The following is a 15,316-nucleotide window of genomic DNA, read 5'->3' on the forward strand; positions in this document are numbered from 1 at the left end:
CATGTATAACTTGCAGCAATATAGGTCATGCAGAGCCTTTCTTTGCTACCTTCCTACCTATGATACTAGTCTTATGTGCTGTATTCATTATCAGGTCAGTAATGATAGATCTCTCTCATAATGTCAAGATTTTACTACAGCACCTTCAGTTAGTACAGACTAAGCATGAAGACATTTGGCCAACAGTTATTCCTCTTGACCTACCACTTAGGGGCGGCTTGCCTGAGGATGCTTATATTCTGAATGGGGAGAGTAGAGTAAGCCGCTGCCAGACCCATGGTGGTGGCTCATCTCCCCTAAGAACAATGGGATCAGGCTTCTTGAAATCCAAGCCGAGCCTCCTTTTCCCCAAAATTTGTAATGGGAAAATCTGGACACTGACATGCACATTAGATGGTCAGCCAGTTCTGCTTAAATTGGCCTACATCAGTCCGATGTGTATGGGCACCTTAATGAAATCTCTTGGCCTATGTTTTAGACCCTGATGGGGAGAGCTGACATCTTAGGACTGTAAGCAATACCTATAGTTTTATTAGGACATCTTGGGCTGTACTACATTGCCCAATGTTCGGGCAATGCGAGCACCTATGGAAGATAACACATCCATTGGCGCCCATATGAACCGAGCAGATTACACAAGCTGATGCAAACCGAATGTGGACTCCCATATTCAGTTCTCATGATTGTTGGCCGCACCCCTGATCACGTAGAGAGATGTGCTGCCCATAATCGGGCATCTTTCATCCTGATAAAAGATGCCCATTGGCTGATTGGCTTCTGAAGTATTTGGGCCAAATCTCAGGAACGAGCTTTCTTTGATTGCTTGTTCCCAATAATTGCCTAAATATTTAAGCACTACACTGCATGGGTTCCCCAGACCAAGCGTACCAAGCACCCTGATGGCACCCACTGTTCCCCTGTGTGTCTCTATATAGCTAAACAGCATCTAGAAATTTCTACAGCGGTCATAAATATTCAGATTTATTTCATATCTCTGGCTCTATATTAAAGAAGGATTTTGAGATTACAAGTTTCTAGAAGGCCCAGGGATGTCTAATCATGCATTATATATTTCTTCCACTATTTTCCTAGCTCCAAGGTAACATTATGCAAATAAGCAAATATCGTTTTCTTTTATTTTGCCTTTTTTCATGACTTACAAATGCTCCGTGCTGCAGTCCAGGATTTAAAAAAAATGATGTTTTAAGGCCAGCAACAGTCTATTGTATTGTATTTACCCTGAAACTCCACCATATTTCATTAGGTGCCTTTTGCGCCTGTAGATTTTTGTGTAATTTCACCCTCCCCGTTGCACTTCTGAGCTCTCTGGCTGCTTTCTTTAATATATATATACCTACATCAATCAAAGATATTGAACAGCAGGTCATGGAATCATAAAATAGTTCCACAATATTAGATATGTCTGCTGCAAGAACTCTGCCTCTGGTATCATTACATGGTCCATGCATTATGGATGGGCTGGTGCTTTATGTCAGATATTAAGGAATACATCTGATAACTCGTACTGTTGCTGTATAAAGATTTAATAGGCTTAACACATATGCCAAGCAACCTATGCTTGTAAATGGTGAACCATAGCATAGCCAGGATCCTTTAACCAGCTATGTGAATATTAACCTATGCGTTAGTACGTTGTATTCTAAAAGCTACCCCGGCTGCAACAACTAATGCGTGGCGGTATAGTTTTACCAGTGAACCATATATGACAGAGGACATCAGTGGGATATCCATCACAAGCGGATATCTCAGAAATCCCAATGCTTATCATCTGACCTCGATTTAGTGCTTAATTATAGACTCTATACTGCTTAATACACTATACATAGAGTGAGGGCTCATCAGATGGATATTGGAACCATACACTATAATCTTTTGAGATTTAAAACCAATGCTGACATATTATCATCCTTCCATTGAAAAATTCACAACTGAGAGGATTAAAGAAATCATCAACCTCATGATTAAAGCTGTTTAGCCAAAGCTCTACCTGTCATATAATGCCAGGGCCATCTGCCACATTACTAAGAAATGTGATGGTTAAGTCTTCTGCTGGTATAATGAGCACTATATAGTGATGTGTGGTATTCTCTCTGTCTCGGATTGATGTTATATACATGCGGAAGCTCAACATAAACTGTTGGTTTCAAGGACATCCCTCTAGCCTTTGATTTGTTTCTTACACCATTTACTTTCAATCCACGTCTTTGTCTATCTCCACCATTTGACAATAGGAGCGCCGGGGCCGAATGCTTGATAAAATAGGCCAGCAGCAATACCACTTAGGCAGGAAAATACCTGGGAAGAGATGAGCATTGTGCCCTGCGTAAAAGCATTCTATCAAGCCAGCCATAAAGAAATGAAAAGGACATAGGACCAGATATGGAGTATCCATCTCTCTAGTTGTACAGTCCAGGGGCGGACACAGACAGCAGAGGGTCATCATCCCACAGATTATTGATCAGACTGAGATCTGGGGAATTTAGAGGCCAAGTCATTACCTTGAACTCTGTCATGAACATGTTCACATGTACTGTCACTAACGGTTACGGTGACTATCGTTTGGATCCGTTATACATGAAGGAAAAAATATTCCTCCGATGCTCAAGTCAGGGGGGCTGCCTGGGTGAAAATAGAGGTTTGTCCAGGTTCAGTTCTGAACCCGGACAACCCCTTTAAATGAACAAAATACAGGTTATAGTGAATCTTTTTCTTAGAAAGCTATATATCAATCTGCTCAGCTCCTCCTGCTCTATAACTTGTTGCCTGCCGATCAGACTCCATGTTCAATATGACATGTTCCCTTTAAATCCTTGCTTCGGTGGCAAACATTGGGGTCAATCGATCTTTGGCTGATACTGCCCAAATAGCCAGGTTCACCTGAAATTTTCTTTACTGCAAAGAGCTGTAAAACTGTAGCATAGTCTCTTAGGATCTGGATTCAGCAGAAATAGTTTAGAAGGTCAAGTACATGTCATCTAATCTGATTGCATCTTTAAAGTTCTCACTTGGATGAACCGACAATTCTTATTTCATGACAGTCACGCCCCTACCACTTGGGTTAAGTTCATAGACATATACGTTTTTTAACCATTCTTAAACCTCATTTACACGTCAGTGTTTTAGTCAGTGATCTCCAGGAGTGTAGGGTACACAGAGCTAAGTTATAATGGAAAGATCTCCTCCTGTTCTGTGTTTATACCCAGTTTGGGCTCAAAATCCGTGATGAAAATTGCTGACCGAACACTGACTGTGTGAATAAGACATTAGACTGGCCATACACTTTAAATAATTATCGGCTGAACACTTGTTTAGCCAGCATCTACAGTATCACTCCTGACTACCCCATACACATGCCCCTCAGTTCTGAATGGACAGCAGAGAGAGAGCATCTTATCTGTCCTGAGAACAAAAAGGTTGGGCATGTTGAAATCCTACAGCCCAATCCTTCTTTGCCTCAATATCTCCCATTCAAGCAAAGTTGGGACTTCCCCAAACACATTAGATGGTCAGCCCGTCCCACCAAAATCCAGACGTTCAGCTGACATTTATCTAACGTATATATCCAGCTAGACTTATTACTACATTGCAGGTGACATACGTAGCGCTATATCCTACACTGGCTTTAATGGTTGGTGTCGCAGAGCTGAGTTCCAGATTTGGATGACTCTCACATGTTGACAGTTCAGGCAAAATGAGTCGGTGCAGATAAACAAACAAGAGCCGTTCCAGGGTTATTAATAGAGGCTTGTTAGTGATCCCTTTCCTCTCTAAGGAGGAGATACACTGCCGTCCCAATGGAGAGAATGCAGCAAGATGTCTTAAGTAGTGGCGGATCAAAAATCTAATTAGAAGAAACAAGTCTTGGGTCGATTCTGGCGAAATGTAACCAAGGCAAACACTGTCAGTGCTATCACTTAATAGCTTTGAAATCAGATGAATTTTCTGTACACTTGGAATTTGCATTCTGCACTGCCACTGCTTTTTCTTTTTACAAATGTCAAGTTTTTTTATTTGATTCCAATATAGAAAGATAAAAAAGAAGCATAAGCAGGGCACTGCCAGTTTCTGCAATGACACATGTAGATTTAGGATGGCCGTACGCTTTCAATAGTTATCTCTCCCGGCTCCAACATACACATATATGTTCTGCTCAGTCTAATGTGTATGCGCATTCGGTGAGGAGAGAGGAAAAAGCAGCGGCCAGGCACTTCTGGCACCAGGAATCAGGCAAAAAAGTTCATTTTGCCCAGTCTTTCTCCATCTGTTGGGGGAGAGTTGGGAGCTCCCCACACACATTAGACTGTCGACAATAAACTAATGTGTTTAGGGGCCTTTACAGTCACAAAGTAAGGCGTAGTGACATAATCAAGTTCACCGGCCAGTCAAATGCCTTGACATCCTCTGGCTGTCAGGGTTTGGTGGAAATTGCTCCAGGACAACGGAACATCCACAGCCTAAAGCTATTACAGATATTAAAGAGACTCCTCTGGTGGGCCCAACCTCTGACAATAATGGACCCCTAATAAAACAGAGCCTTTAAAGTCCTTTATGCACAGATGGTGGGCCGTCAGAATAATTTAATCTTGTGGGCCCAATGGACTTCAATCCTACGCTGACTGTAGGGCCACCTACATTATTGCTCATTGAACACTTAAATGACCGCTATGTCCTACTTTTATGAATGAAAATGAACAATTTTCCCTACCACAGAGAAGTACTTCCATGGAGTCCTACCAGTGAGACCTCAGATTGTCTATCGGTTACCTGCAACATAACAGATTGTGCACCCTGTTTTTGAAATACTACAAAGACAACCATTTCTTGAAAGCACATTTTCCAGATAAAAAATGACAAACATTTGTAATTCACTTTTCTCACATAGGGGATGCAAATTGCGGGAATGGTTGTGTGGCTGGGGAGTCAGTGGCTGCCATATAGGTGATCACCCCCAACACTCACTAGGGTCAATTTCATAGGAAGCCAATTTACCTGTTTATAGGAGGAAACCCTCACAAACCCAGGCAGAATATACAAACTATGCAGATGCTGCCCTTAGTGAGGGTTGGGACCCCAGTGCTGGAAGGCACCGGGACTAACCACTGAGCCACCGCTGACAGGAGACATGCAAAGAATGGAGCTTTCCTAAGCTCTTTGGTGAAGGTGGGCACTGACTTTCTATTTTGAATGGATCCCACGAATGTCCGGTGTTGTAGGAGACTACTGTGCCAAATCATTGCAATTAGCGGCACCAGCAGCAGCGGGCACACAAACAATGCCTCAAACTAATTTTAATTATACGGGAAGACGCTGCAAGAGTTGAGGAAATGAATCTGAGTGCTGAGTGAGTCAGAATAGATTCACGTTCACGACAGGAACCTAAACATGTCCAGGCTGGAGCTGCTGATAAGCAGAATACTTAGCATTCATGTATTAGGACTGGGAGGACTCACGTCCATTTGCTGCGTTTTGTACCTGCCTTCATCCACAATAAAATCTACAGTACAGCCGCGCTCTTAATGGCGTACACTGCAAATTATAACCATTTCTGATTCATACTTGAGACATTTTTCTACACAATTATTATTTTTTTTTTCCTTCCTTTTGTAACATTACAGTGCCGAGCTGCTTGTTGCCAGGCAACTCGAAAAGATGGAAAGGAATATTAAAATATATTGCAAAATACATTATTTGCACATATGGTTTTGTGTGTATGGTGGGATGAAAGCCTTGTGCAATGATTAAGCAACATTTTCTCACTAGACCCCATATTGTAAGTGCAGAGTAGTTTCACTTCCCCAGTTACTTGTCTTTGGTTGTGTCTAACTTGACTGGATAATAAAGGATGCGTTGTTAACGGCAGAGTCATCGGAATGAAGACAAAAATCCCCTACTAAGAAAATCACTTGAATTACAATAAATCAGACACACAATTGTCCTTGGAGGATCTAGAGTGAGATGTGTGGAGCATTAATTCAACCCAATAGGTGCAAATATTTTCTGTCTGTATGTCCATCTAACATCAGTATCTCTGTACAGAGTATTGTCTATCTATCTATCTATCTATCTATCATAATCTGTATTAGCTCTGTCACCAAGATCCTGTCATTAAAGGGGTTGTCTGGGTTCAGAGCTGTTGTCATGCTTCATTGCGCAGAGCAAGGGCTGTATGTTTACCTTTTTATACTGCTAGGCGGAGGCTTCCGCCTAGCAGAGATCCCAGGGGCGTCACCAGCAGTAATGGGCAGTATTTAGTGCTTTCCTAGCATTTTATGCTCTGATGCTCAACTCACAGGGGCTGAATAGTGGACAGCTCTGAACCCGGACAACCCCTTTAATCTAGGACTAAGAGTGAATTCACAGTTAGGGACCAGGGCAGAGCTTTTTAAAGGTTTATCTCATGAACATTGTGAAAAAAATTTAAATCAGACATGATACAATACATGCCAATATTTAACAAAACTAGAATCAGCCTTGTACCCCACATGGATCCAGAGCTCTCCCCATTCATTGCTCCCGTTGCTGCCGGCAGAGATCCAGTACCAACCCAGCAAATATGCAGAGAATTGGCTCAACTAAAGCTGGTGTGTATATTTGCTAAGCTGTAGCCGGATCTCCTCCAGTCCCCATTATAGTTGATGGGGCCAGCGAGCCTTCAGGCAGCCCCCGGCAATGCTGGATTCAGAGATCTCCTGCAGACTTCTTCCTGCCGAAACAGCCTGCTGGAGATTCTATCGCTAGTGTAAAACAAGCCTAACCGTCTCTGTTTCTAACAGTAGATACAGCTGGTGGCAGTTGAAGGAAGGAACTTAGCATGTCCGTCCACCTCAGTGAACAGGGAAGCAGGAAAAAGAAGCACCAGGTGACGCCATATTGGATAACATAGAAGCTTTACTACATTTTTAATTACATGAAAGTACAAAAGTATTCAAATTCAGTGGCTGGTTTGAAAGATGGAGAAAATGTTATAGTTTTTTTTTAGGTGCTACAGATTTAGATCTGGATTGAGCCTTTACTTGAGCACAGTGGGTAGGTCTAGGTCTGACACTTTATTAGGCAATTGCTCATGATACAATTCCCTTATATAACCTCACACCCTCAATTTACCTCTAAACAGCACAGGCAAGAATTTTGTATTCTTTCGTGATGCTAGTGCTGTATGAGAATATTCGGTTTTACGTCTTTCTTTATTTTTCAGCAGGGTAAGCTGTGACAAATCATACAAAGATGCAGATACTTAGAATGCACACCATTGTCTATAGCATTTAAGTGTAATTGCATAATTATTACTGCATCAAGCAATGAATAATTACGGCTCAGAAATTACGCTGAGCACTGAGATAGATTGTGACATTTACAATAGACTGAGTTGCCTTGGGCACAAAATGATTCCAGGCACCATCCTGGCAAGCATGTACGATGAGTGTGCCCCTTCATTGCTAATATTTTTACATTCCGCCATCTCATTACTGTCTTCTATTGTCACTTAGCCTGATGTCACACAAACTCATTGCACTTTGAACTGCAACGAAACGATGTGAAATGCTGTAACAAGACAATAATAATGTGACAGTAATAACAAGTAGTGTTTTATTACTGTCGTGCCTGTCATTGTGCCACGAACACAGTTTTTAAAAATTAAAGCCATAGTCCCGTTAAAGGTTTTTTTCGCTGCTTAGATATTGACGGCCATCCTCTCAGGATTAGTGATGAGCGAGTTGATTCGTACAAGTCGGTTTGTCTCATCAACCAGAGTTCTAGACCTGCAAGGGGTGTCCCTGCAGGTGATTGACAAAGGGGTGCATCTTCAGATGCAGGAACTCCGACACTGATAATCATGCGCTTGTGCTGTTGCTCCGAGTAGTGGCAGAAGTGGAGAGGCTCTGCTTTTGGAGCATCGACTGTTCATTCTCCACTACCCGGAAGTGTGGGGGCACATCAGTGCTCTAGTAGCTTCGCAGAGCAACAATGCAGGCGTATTGGATGTATTGGGAAGCCCCTTTGTATCTGTCTACATACCCATTCCCTATTTATAGAGGAGATACATCAGGACTTTGCGTTGTACAACGCAGTTAATAAAAAAAATACTAGTGAAAGTGAACCTCTAATCTAACTTTAGGCCACTGAACTACCAGCATGCAGTAGAGGTTTAGGGTCTTAAATCTGCCCATCACAAACTCATCTATCCTTGTAAAAGAACGTAAATGAAATTCAAACTTATCGTGAGAAGAGTCTGGGCGCATGTGCACTGCACTGATGTGGATGTTGCTCTGAGCTTCGTGGCGCATGCACTGCACATTGAGCACATGTGCAGGTGGTCCAGTTTCTTTAAATAAAACAGAATGGGGTTAGATTCTGTAACACTAGTTGGAGTGCTGAAAAAACCTCAAAAGAAGGTCAGCGTCTGAAAAAAACATTCAGCAAATTCCAGTGTCTGGTGATCAACTGGGGAAGTAGTTGCATCAAGGTTACATGGAAAAATTATGTGTATAATGTGATGGAAAAATTAATCCAGCCAGCAAAGGAGGCAATATGGACAATCACAATACCTTAGTAAGTGCCTTGTATTAACTTCCTCTACATGATAAATGCCATTTGCCAAAGTTAAGCTTGAAGCATATAGCACTTGTCAGCTGTCACAGTGCTTGGGTGTTTTTGTCTGTGCTATAGTCTTTGAATGGAGTGGCAGGGCGCATAATCGACCACCGCACCGTTCAGACTCCTCCTAGCCATGGTCTAGCAGCTTCCAGGGTACTGCTGCTTCCAGTCTTCCTGTGCCCCCCTTCTGCTGATCAGTAAAGATTCTAGCACTTGGAATCCCACCAATCTAGAGTTTATCATTTATCTAATGGATAGGTGATAAATGCTTTAAACTGGAATGCCCCTTTAACAGGAGGTGTGAATATGGGATATCCATTCCCCTTAAAGTGATATTCAGATTTCATCTTACAAGTTAAAGCTTTGATACACATACAGTAACTGACAAGCCTTGCACCTATGCGTCCATCACATGACCAGGACAGCTTGATATCCAGTCCACTATACAACAAAGATTCCTATTAAATGACAGCAAACAGATTTGATACAGAGATTAACTTTAAAAACTTTACAACGTCTCATTATAGAAAGAAAAGCATGTATTTGCTGTTACCCGACAGACTACCTTTCTGTTCGCATCACGAGGGTCAGACAGTTGCCCATAGATGATGTATATGTTCAGATGCACTCCGTCCCTCTTCCATCTTGGTACATCACATTTGCTTTTGCTTGCATACTGTATATGATGTAGTAGTGGTGTTTGGCATCTTGTCAGCTGCTCTCTAACTTGTGCTGTTTTCTAATAATTGATTGCTTTTATTTGCTGTAGTAAGAAAGTAATCCTCCGGGCTATCTCTCCTCTGTATTATCATGTTCACAGGGCCCTTTTTGGGCAGGCGAGCCAGCTACTAATTGTTATACACCACTCCGAATGTATAGTGTGTATCTGTCATTTTTCCATGTTGGCAAGCCAGGCCTTTGTCTTTTGTTCTCCTCCATCAGATAAAATAGGCACCATTTGGGTCTCACTAATTACATTTTCCCATGAAGCTTGAGCAAACTCTTCAAGGTTACTCAGCTTTGTGAGTAAATCTCAATGTATTCATAAATTCTTCAATCTCGATAAAAAAAAAAAAAATTAAGATTTAAAAGAAAAATCATTATAACTTTAGAATGTGAGATGAGTTTATGGGATTATATACATTGCATTCAGAAAGTATTTACACCTTTTTCACATTTTGTAAAAAAACAATCAAGTTTCCCCATCATTTTGCACTCAGTACCCCATGATGAGAAAGTGATAATGGAATATTTGAAATCTTTGCTAATTTATTGAAAATGAAAATCTAAAATACCACACTAACATAGGTATACTGACCCTTTACTCAGCATTTAGTTGAAGCACTTATTACAGCCTCCATTCTTCTTGGGTATGATGGCACAAGGTTTACACACCTGGATTCCTCTCCTCTCAATCTTTGACAGTTGGATGGGGACCATTGGTGGACAGCCATTTTCAGGTCTCTCCAGAGATGTTCAATTGAGTTCAAGTCAGGTCCCTGGTTGGCCGCTCAAGGACATTCACATAGTTGTCCCTAAGCTACTCCTGTGCTGTCTTGGCTGTGTGCTTAGGGTCATTGTTTTTTTGGAAAGTAAACCTTTAGTCTAGTCAGAGGTCGAGAGCACTCTGCATCAGGTTTTCAATAAGAATTTTCTCTGTTCAGCTTTCTCTCAACCCTAACTAGTCTACTTGTCCCAGCTGCTGAAAAACACCCCCAGAGCATGATTCTACTATTACCATGCTTCACTGTAGGGATGATATTGGGGCAGGTGATGAGCAGTCCCTGGTTTCCTCCAGACGTGATGCTTGGAATTCAGGAAAAAAAGTTTCTCACAGTGTGAGAGTCCTTTAGGTGTATTTTTGCAAACTTCAGATGAGCTTTCATTCTTTTGCGGAGGGAAGGCTCTTTCTAGCCACTATGCCATAAAGGTTTAGAAATATCTCAAAGACGATCAAGAGGAATGGGAGGGCCCCAGAGGTGAATTTCAGGTGTCATAGCAAAAGGTCTGAATGTCCATCCAATATTTTAGTTTTTCCTTTTTTAATAAATTTGCAAACATTTCTAAAATTCTGTTTCCACTTTCGCATTATGGGGTATTGAGTGTAGGTCGATGATGGGAAAACTTTTTTTTCTTTTTAATTTTAGCACAAGACTGCAACTGCAACAAAATGTGAAGAAAGTTAAGACCTTCCGATTGCATTATATACTTTCTACATACGGATTTAGTGTCATTCTGTTGGAATACATAATGTAGTTAAATTAATTTTTCCAGTACGACCATTTTAAACAAAAATGGGGTCACAGAGAGCACAAAAAAAAAATGGTCAGTGTTTGTATTAGCAATGCCTTGCCAAGCTGCTGCTCCCATCCCCATTCCTTTCCACATCCTTACATCCTCTTCTAGAGCACGTCACACTGGAAATTGGCTTGGACTGCCCATTCAGCCTGTTAATGGTGTACCCCAATATTCCCTACTGGAGCCTCTATTATTTAACTGGGCTATACAGTACCTGGTAGGGTTAATATCACTGTTTCTAAGGCTACTTTCACACTCGTGCTTGGTGCGGATCCGTCATGGATCTGCAGAGACGGATTCGTTCAGAACGGATCCGTTTGTATTATCTTTAACATAGCCAAGACGGATCCATCTTGAACACCATGGAAAGTCAATGGAGGATGAATCCTTTTTCTATTGTGCCAGATTGTGTCATAGAAAACTGATCCATCCCCATTGACTTACATTGTGTGCCAGGGCAGATCCGTTTGGCTCAGTTTCGTCAAGCGGACAGCAAAATGCTGCAAGCAGTGTTTTGGTGTCCGCCTCCAAAGCGGAATGGAGACGGAACAGAGGCAAACTGATGCATTTTGAGCGGACCCTTTTCTATTTAGAATGCATTAGGGCAAAACTGATCCGTTTTGGACTGCTTGTGAGAGCCCTGAACGGATCTCACAAACGGAAAGCCAAAACGCTTTGTCTAAACATATAACTACAAAAATCTGGTGAAAAAGCAAGTTCCATATCAAATCCCCTCAAAAGACAATGGGACACTCCCTCCATCTGGAGAAGAAAAAGTTCAGTCTCCAGAGGCCATCAGGCTTCTTCACCATCAGAACTGTGAAACTGTGGAATAGTCATCTGAGGAGGTGGTCATAGCAGACACAGCAGATGGCTTCAAAAAAGGTTTGGATGCTTTCTTAGAAGAGAATAATATCAACACTTGAAATGTATAGCATTCCTTTCTTTAATGTTGAACCAGTCTGATCACCATTTCATGATCAGGAGGTAATTTTGTCTTTTGTAGGGCAGATTGCTTCATGCATTTTGGGTTTTCTTCTTTCCTGTGGATCAATAGGAGGAAGCAATTTTCTACACTTTATTCATACACTTTTCCCTTGGTTGAACTTATATTGTTTTCAACTGTGCTAGCTATAAAACTATGTAGACAGTAGTTACTTTGGTTAGCATTAAAGGACTTTTCTGAGGTTTTGATACAGATGACCTATCCTTTGGACCCCTGCTGATGTGCTGTTTGAGAAGGTACTGGCGCTCCTGTGAGTGCCGTGGCCTTCTCCATGCCTACCAAGCATAGCACCTTAGCTGCTGTGCTTGGTATCATGCTTAGCCCCATTGAAGTGAATGGGGCTGAGCTGCGATACCAAGTACAGCCGCTTTACAATGTACGGCAATGTGCCTGGTAAGAATGCTGCGGTGCTCACAGGAGCGTTGGTGCCTTCTCAAACATCTGATTGGAGGAGGTCCCATGTGTCGGACCCTCACTGATCAGATACTAATGACCTATCCTTAGGATAAGTGACCAGTATCAAAATCTCAGAAAAAAACCTTTAATGACTGTAGAATAACGCTGACTTCTATAAAAGTAATGCTTACAAGAGATGGATATTAACAGTGCATTTTTCATGTATGAGGTACTTGTGAATGGCGCAACAAGAGTGTCTGTACTGAATATCCCCCAGTTCTGTCATCCTTCCAGAAAAGCTGTTTCTCATTTTTGCAGACGGCGTATAAGAGAAAAAAAATGTCTGTGCTCTGCCAAAATTGACAGCTGCATGTTGAGTGAAACCAATTTTTTCATCAATGCAGCTATGATCTTTGCATTCAGTATGTATTTAACATATAATCAGATAATGGAGAGCCGGAGAGATTATGTTCAGACTTTCTAGTAAGTGATCAGGATGTAAACATCACAATTATTCCTAATAACTATTACATCAGGCAGAAATGTCCCCAGTGACTCTGAAAATGCTGGATGTGTGGGATTCTTTTGGTTCTACAAAGTCTTTTGTATGAAATGCTTATTGTTGGCTTAAAGGGGTGCTCTGATAAAGATAAGCCCTATCCATATTCTTTATTGGAGTATATGAACATCATGGAGAGGATGGTCTCCCGCTCAGGAACCTTCTATGAGCCTGAGTAGGGAAACCTCTCATTTAGAGCAGCTTACACTATGGTGGACCGCTTCATCCATGTATGATACTGTATACCCTTATACAAAACTGTTGCAGTGATAAAAGCTGATCTCTAGCTGTTCAGCCTATTGGTAGGCACATGGCATTAGATAATGGGTTGTCATAATGAGCTTAGGGGACATTTATCATCCCTTGTATACCTAAAAACGCTTGATGTATGCCATGGTTGCATACAATTTTGCACCGTTTTGCCACTTTTCCACTTTTTGCTCACTAGTCTTAATAAATATCTCCCTGAGTGTATTTGCAGATAGTTTACATCCATATAGTCAAGGTCATATTTATACATCGGCTGCAATTTGCCGTGATATCATTTAATCTTTGACCTCCATCATTTAGGCTCATCCTAGTATCATATGTATGAAGTTTGAGGTCACAGCCATGGACGAAAGGGTGGAATATGACTGGTCACTTTGGGCAACTGCTCCGCTTTCCTTTCTACTATTTTTGATAAATCTCCTCCAAAGCTTTGCTGCTTTATAAATGGAATAGATTGTTTCTTAAAGGAATATTCCAGTTATATAAAGCTATCCCCTATACACAGGATAGGAGAAAGGTAATAGAGCGGTGGGAGTCCTACTGCTGGGACTCTCACTAGTCATGCAAACGAGGACCCCATACCCCATAGACCCGCCTGAAATAAACGGAGCAGGCGGCCGGGCATGTGCTCAGCTGATCCATTCATTTCTATCGGAGTTATGGAGACAGCCAAGTCATTGCTCGGCTATCTCCAGAACGGTTATAGAAATGAATGGAAAAACTGATTGCTTCGTTCTCTTCCTCCGCTTCATTCTTGTGACTGTTGGGGGTCCCAGTGGTAGGACCCCCACCAATCTAATATTTATCTCCTATTCTGCAGATATGGGATAACTTCATATAACCGTAATACCCCTTTAAGGGTGGGGACTTTCTAAGTTCAAAGGCTGGATGTAATGGCACTTCCTTATAATGGAAAGCATTCCCTACTTGTTTTAGATGATTAATGGCCTGCGCACACAAGGCTAACAGCTCGCTTTGGTAAAGCATCTAACAGAACTGGCTTGGGGTGAGCATCTTTTCTCTCAAGGAGCTCCCCGGCCATATATGGTCAAGACATCAGCTTCTTGAAGACTACAGTCTTATGTTTAGCTGTGCGTCCCACCAGCAAGCCTGGGGACGGAACGGTTACACTGTATATTACATTTTATTTTTGTCTTTCCTATACAACATGGAAGGAAACAATGTATAAATGCTACAGTGTGTATCTATCTGATGAAAAGTGTGTTATGTGTCAGCCATGGAAACGCTCTTTATGTTTACACCGACGAGCGGCTATGTATACAGGGTTGTTGAGATCACAAGAAGAACCGAGCGCTGCTGGAAATGTGTTTATTCTGCCACTTGGAAAGTTTTGTTTCTGCTGCATGAGTCTATAGCACAATAGTCATGGCTATAGTCCTATCCCATCTTTTAATAGCCTAAAGTGTACTTTAGTGATGGGAAACTGCAGCCATCTCTCATACTGTTCAAAAAATCCCACTTATAAAGGGAGCAGATCAGATTATATTAAGAGCGGGTGCACATTGGCGTTATTGAATTCCGTTAGAGGTTCCATTAGAGATATAACAGAATTTTAGGAGGAATTCTGTGTTGCTCCATCCTAACACATGTCTATGGGGACACATAACAGTTCAGTTTGGTTCCGTTATACATGACAGGAGTACTTTTTCCGTAATGTTACCAAACTGAACCGTTATTTCTCCCCATACACATGTATTAGGACGGAGCAAAACGGAATGCCTCTTAAAGGCTTCCATTTTGCATTCCGTCCTAAAATTTCCTTATATTCTGTTATAACTCTTAACAGAACCTATAACAGAATTCCATAATGCCAATGCGAACCTGCCCAAACAGATAATGCAATTCTTCATATATACTTTACATGGGTGATAAATGTCGGATCAGTGGGGGACCGACTGCTGAAAACTCCACTAATAACGAGAATGGGGAACCTCTGTCCATGAAAGCACTGTATTCAGCTCTCTTTGACAGCCCCATAGACTTTGAATGGAGCAGCAGTTTGCATGTTCGAACACTGCTTCAAGGATCCCCGTTTTTGTGATCAGTGAAGATCCCAGTGGTCAGATCCCTGTCGATCAGACACATCAGACACATCAAACGTTTGGTGAAATCAAACAAACAAAATGTGCTTTAACTGCACACTGTCAGCT

At 41.7% G+C, this 15,316-nt stretch overlaps 1 protein-coding gene across 9 annotated transcripts in view; it reads left to right on the forward strand.

Moving 5' to 3' along the window:
- LOC122936247 (sodium/calcium exchanger 1) overlaps positions 1-15,316 on the forward strand; it is a 544,043-nt gene that overhangs the window by 249,027 nt on the left and 279,700 nt on the right. The window lies entirely within an intron of this gene.

Source organism: Bufo gargarizans, chromosome 4 (genome assembly GCF_014858855.1).
Source record: "Bufo gargarizans isolate SCDJY-AF-19 chromosome 4, ASM1485885v1, whole genome shotgun sequence".
Lineage (NCBI taxonomy): Eukaryota > Metazoa > Chordata > Amphibia > Anura > Bufonidae > Bufo > Bufo gargarizans.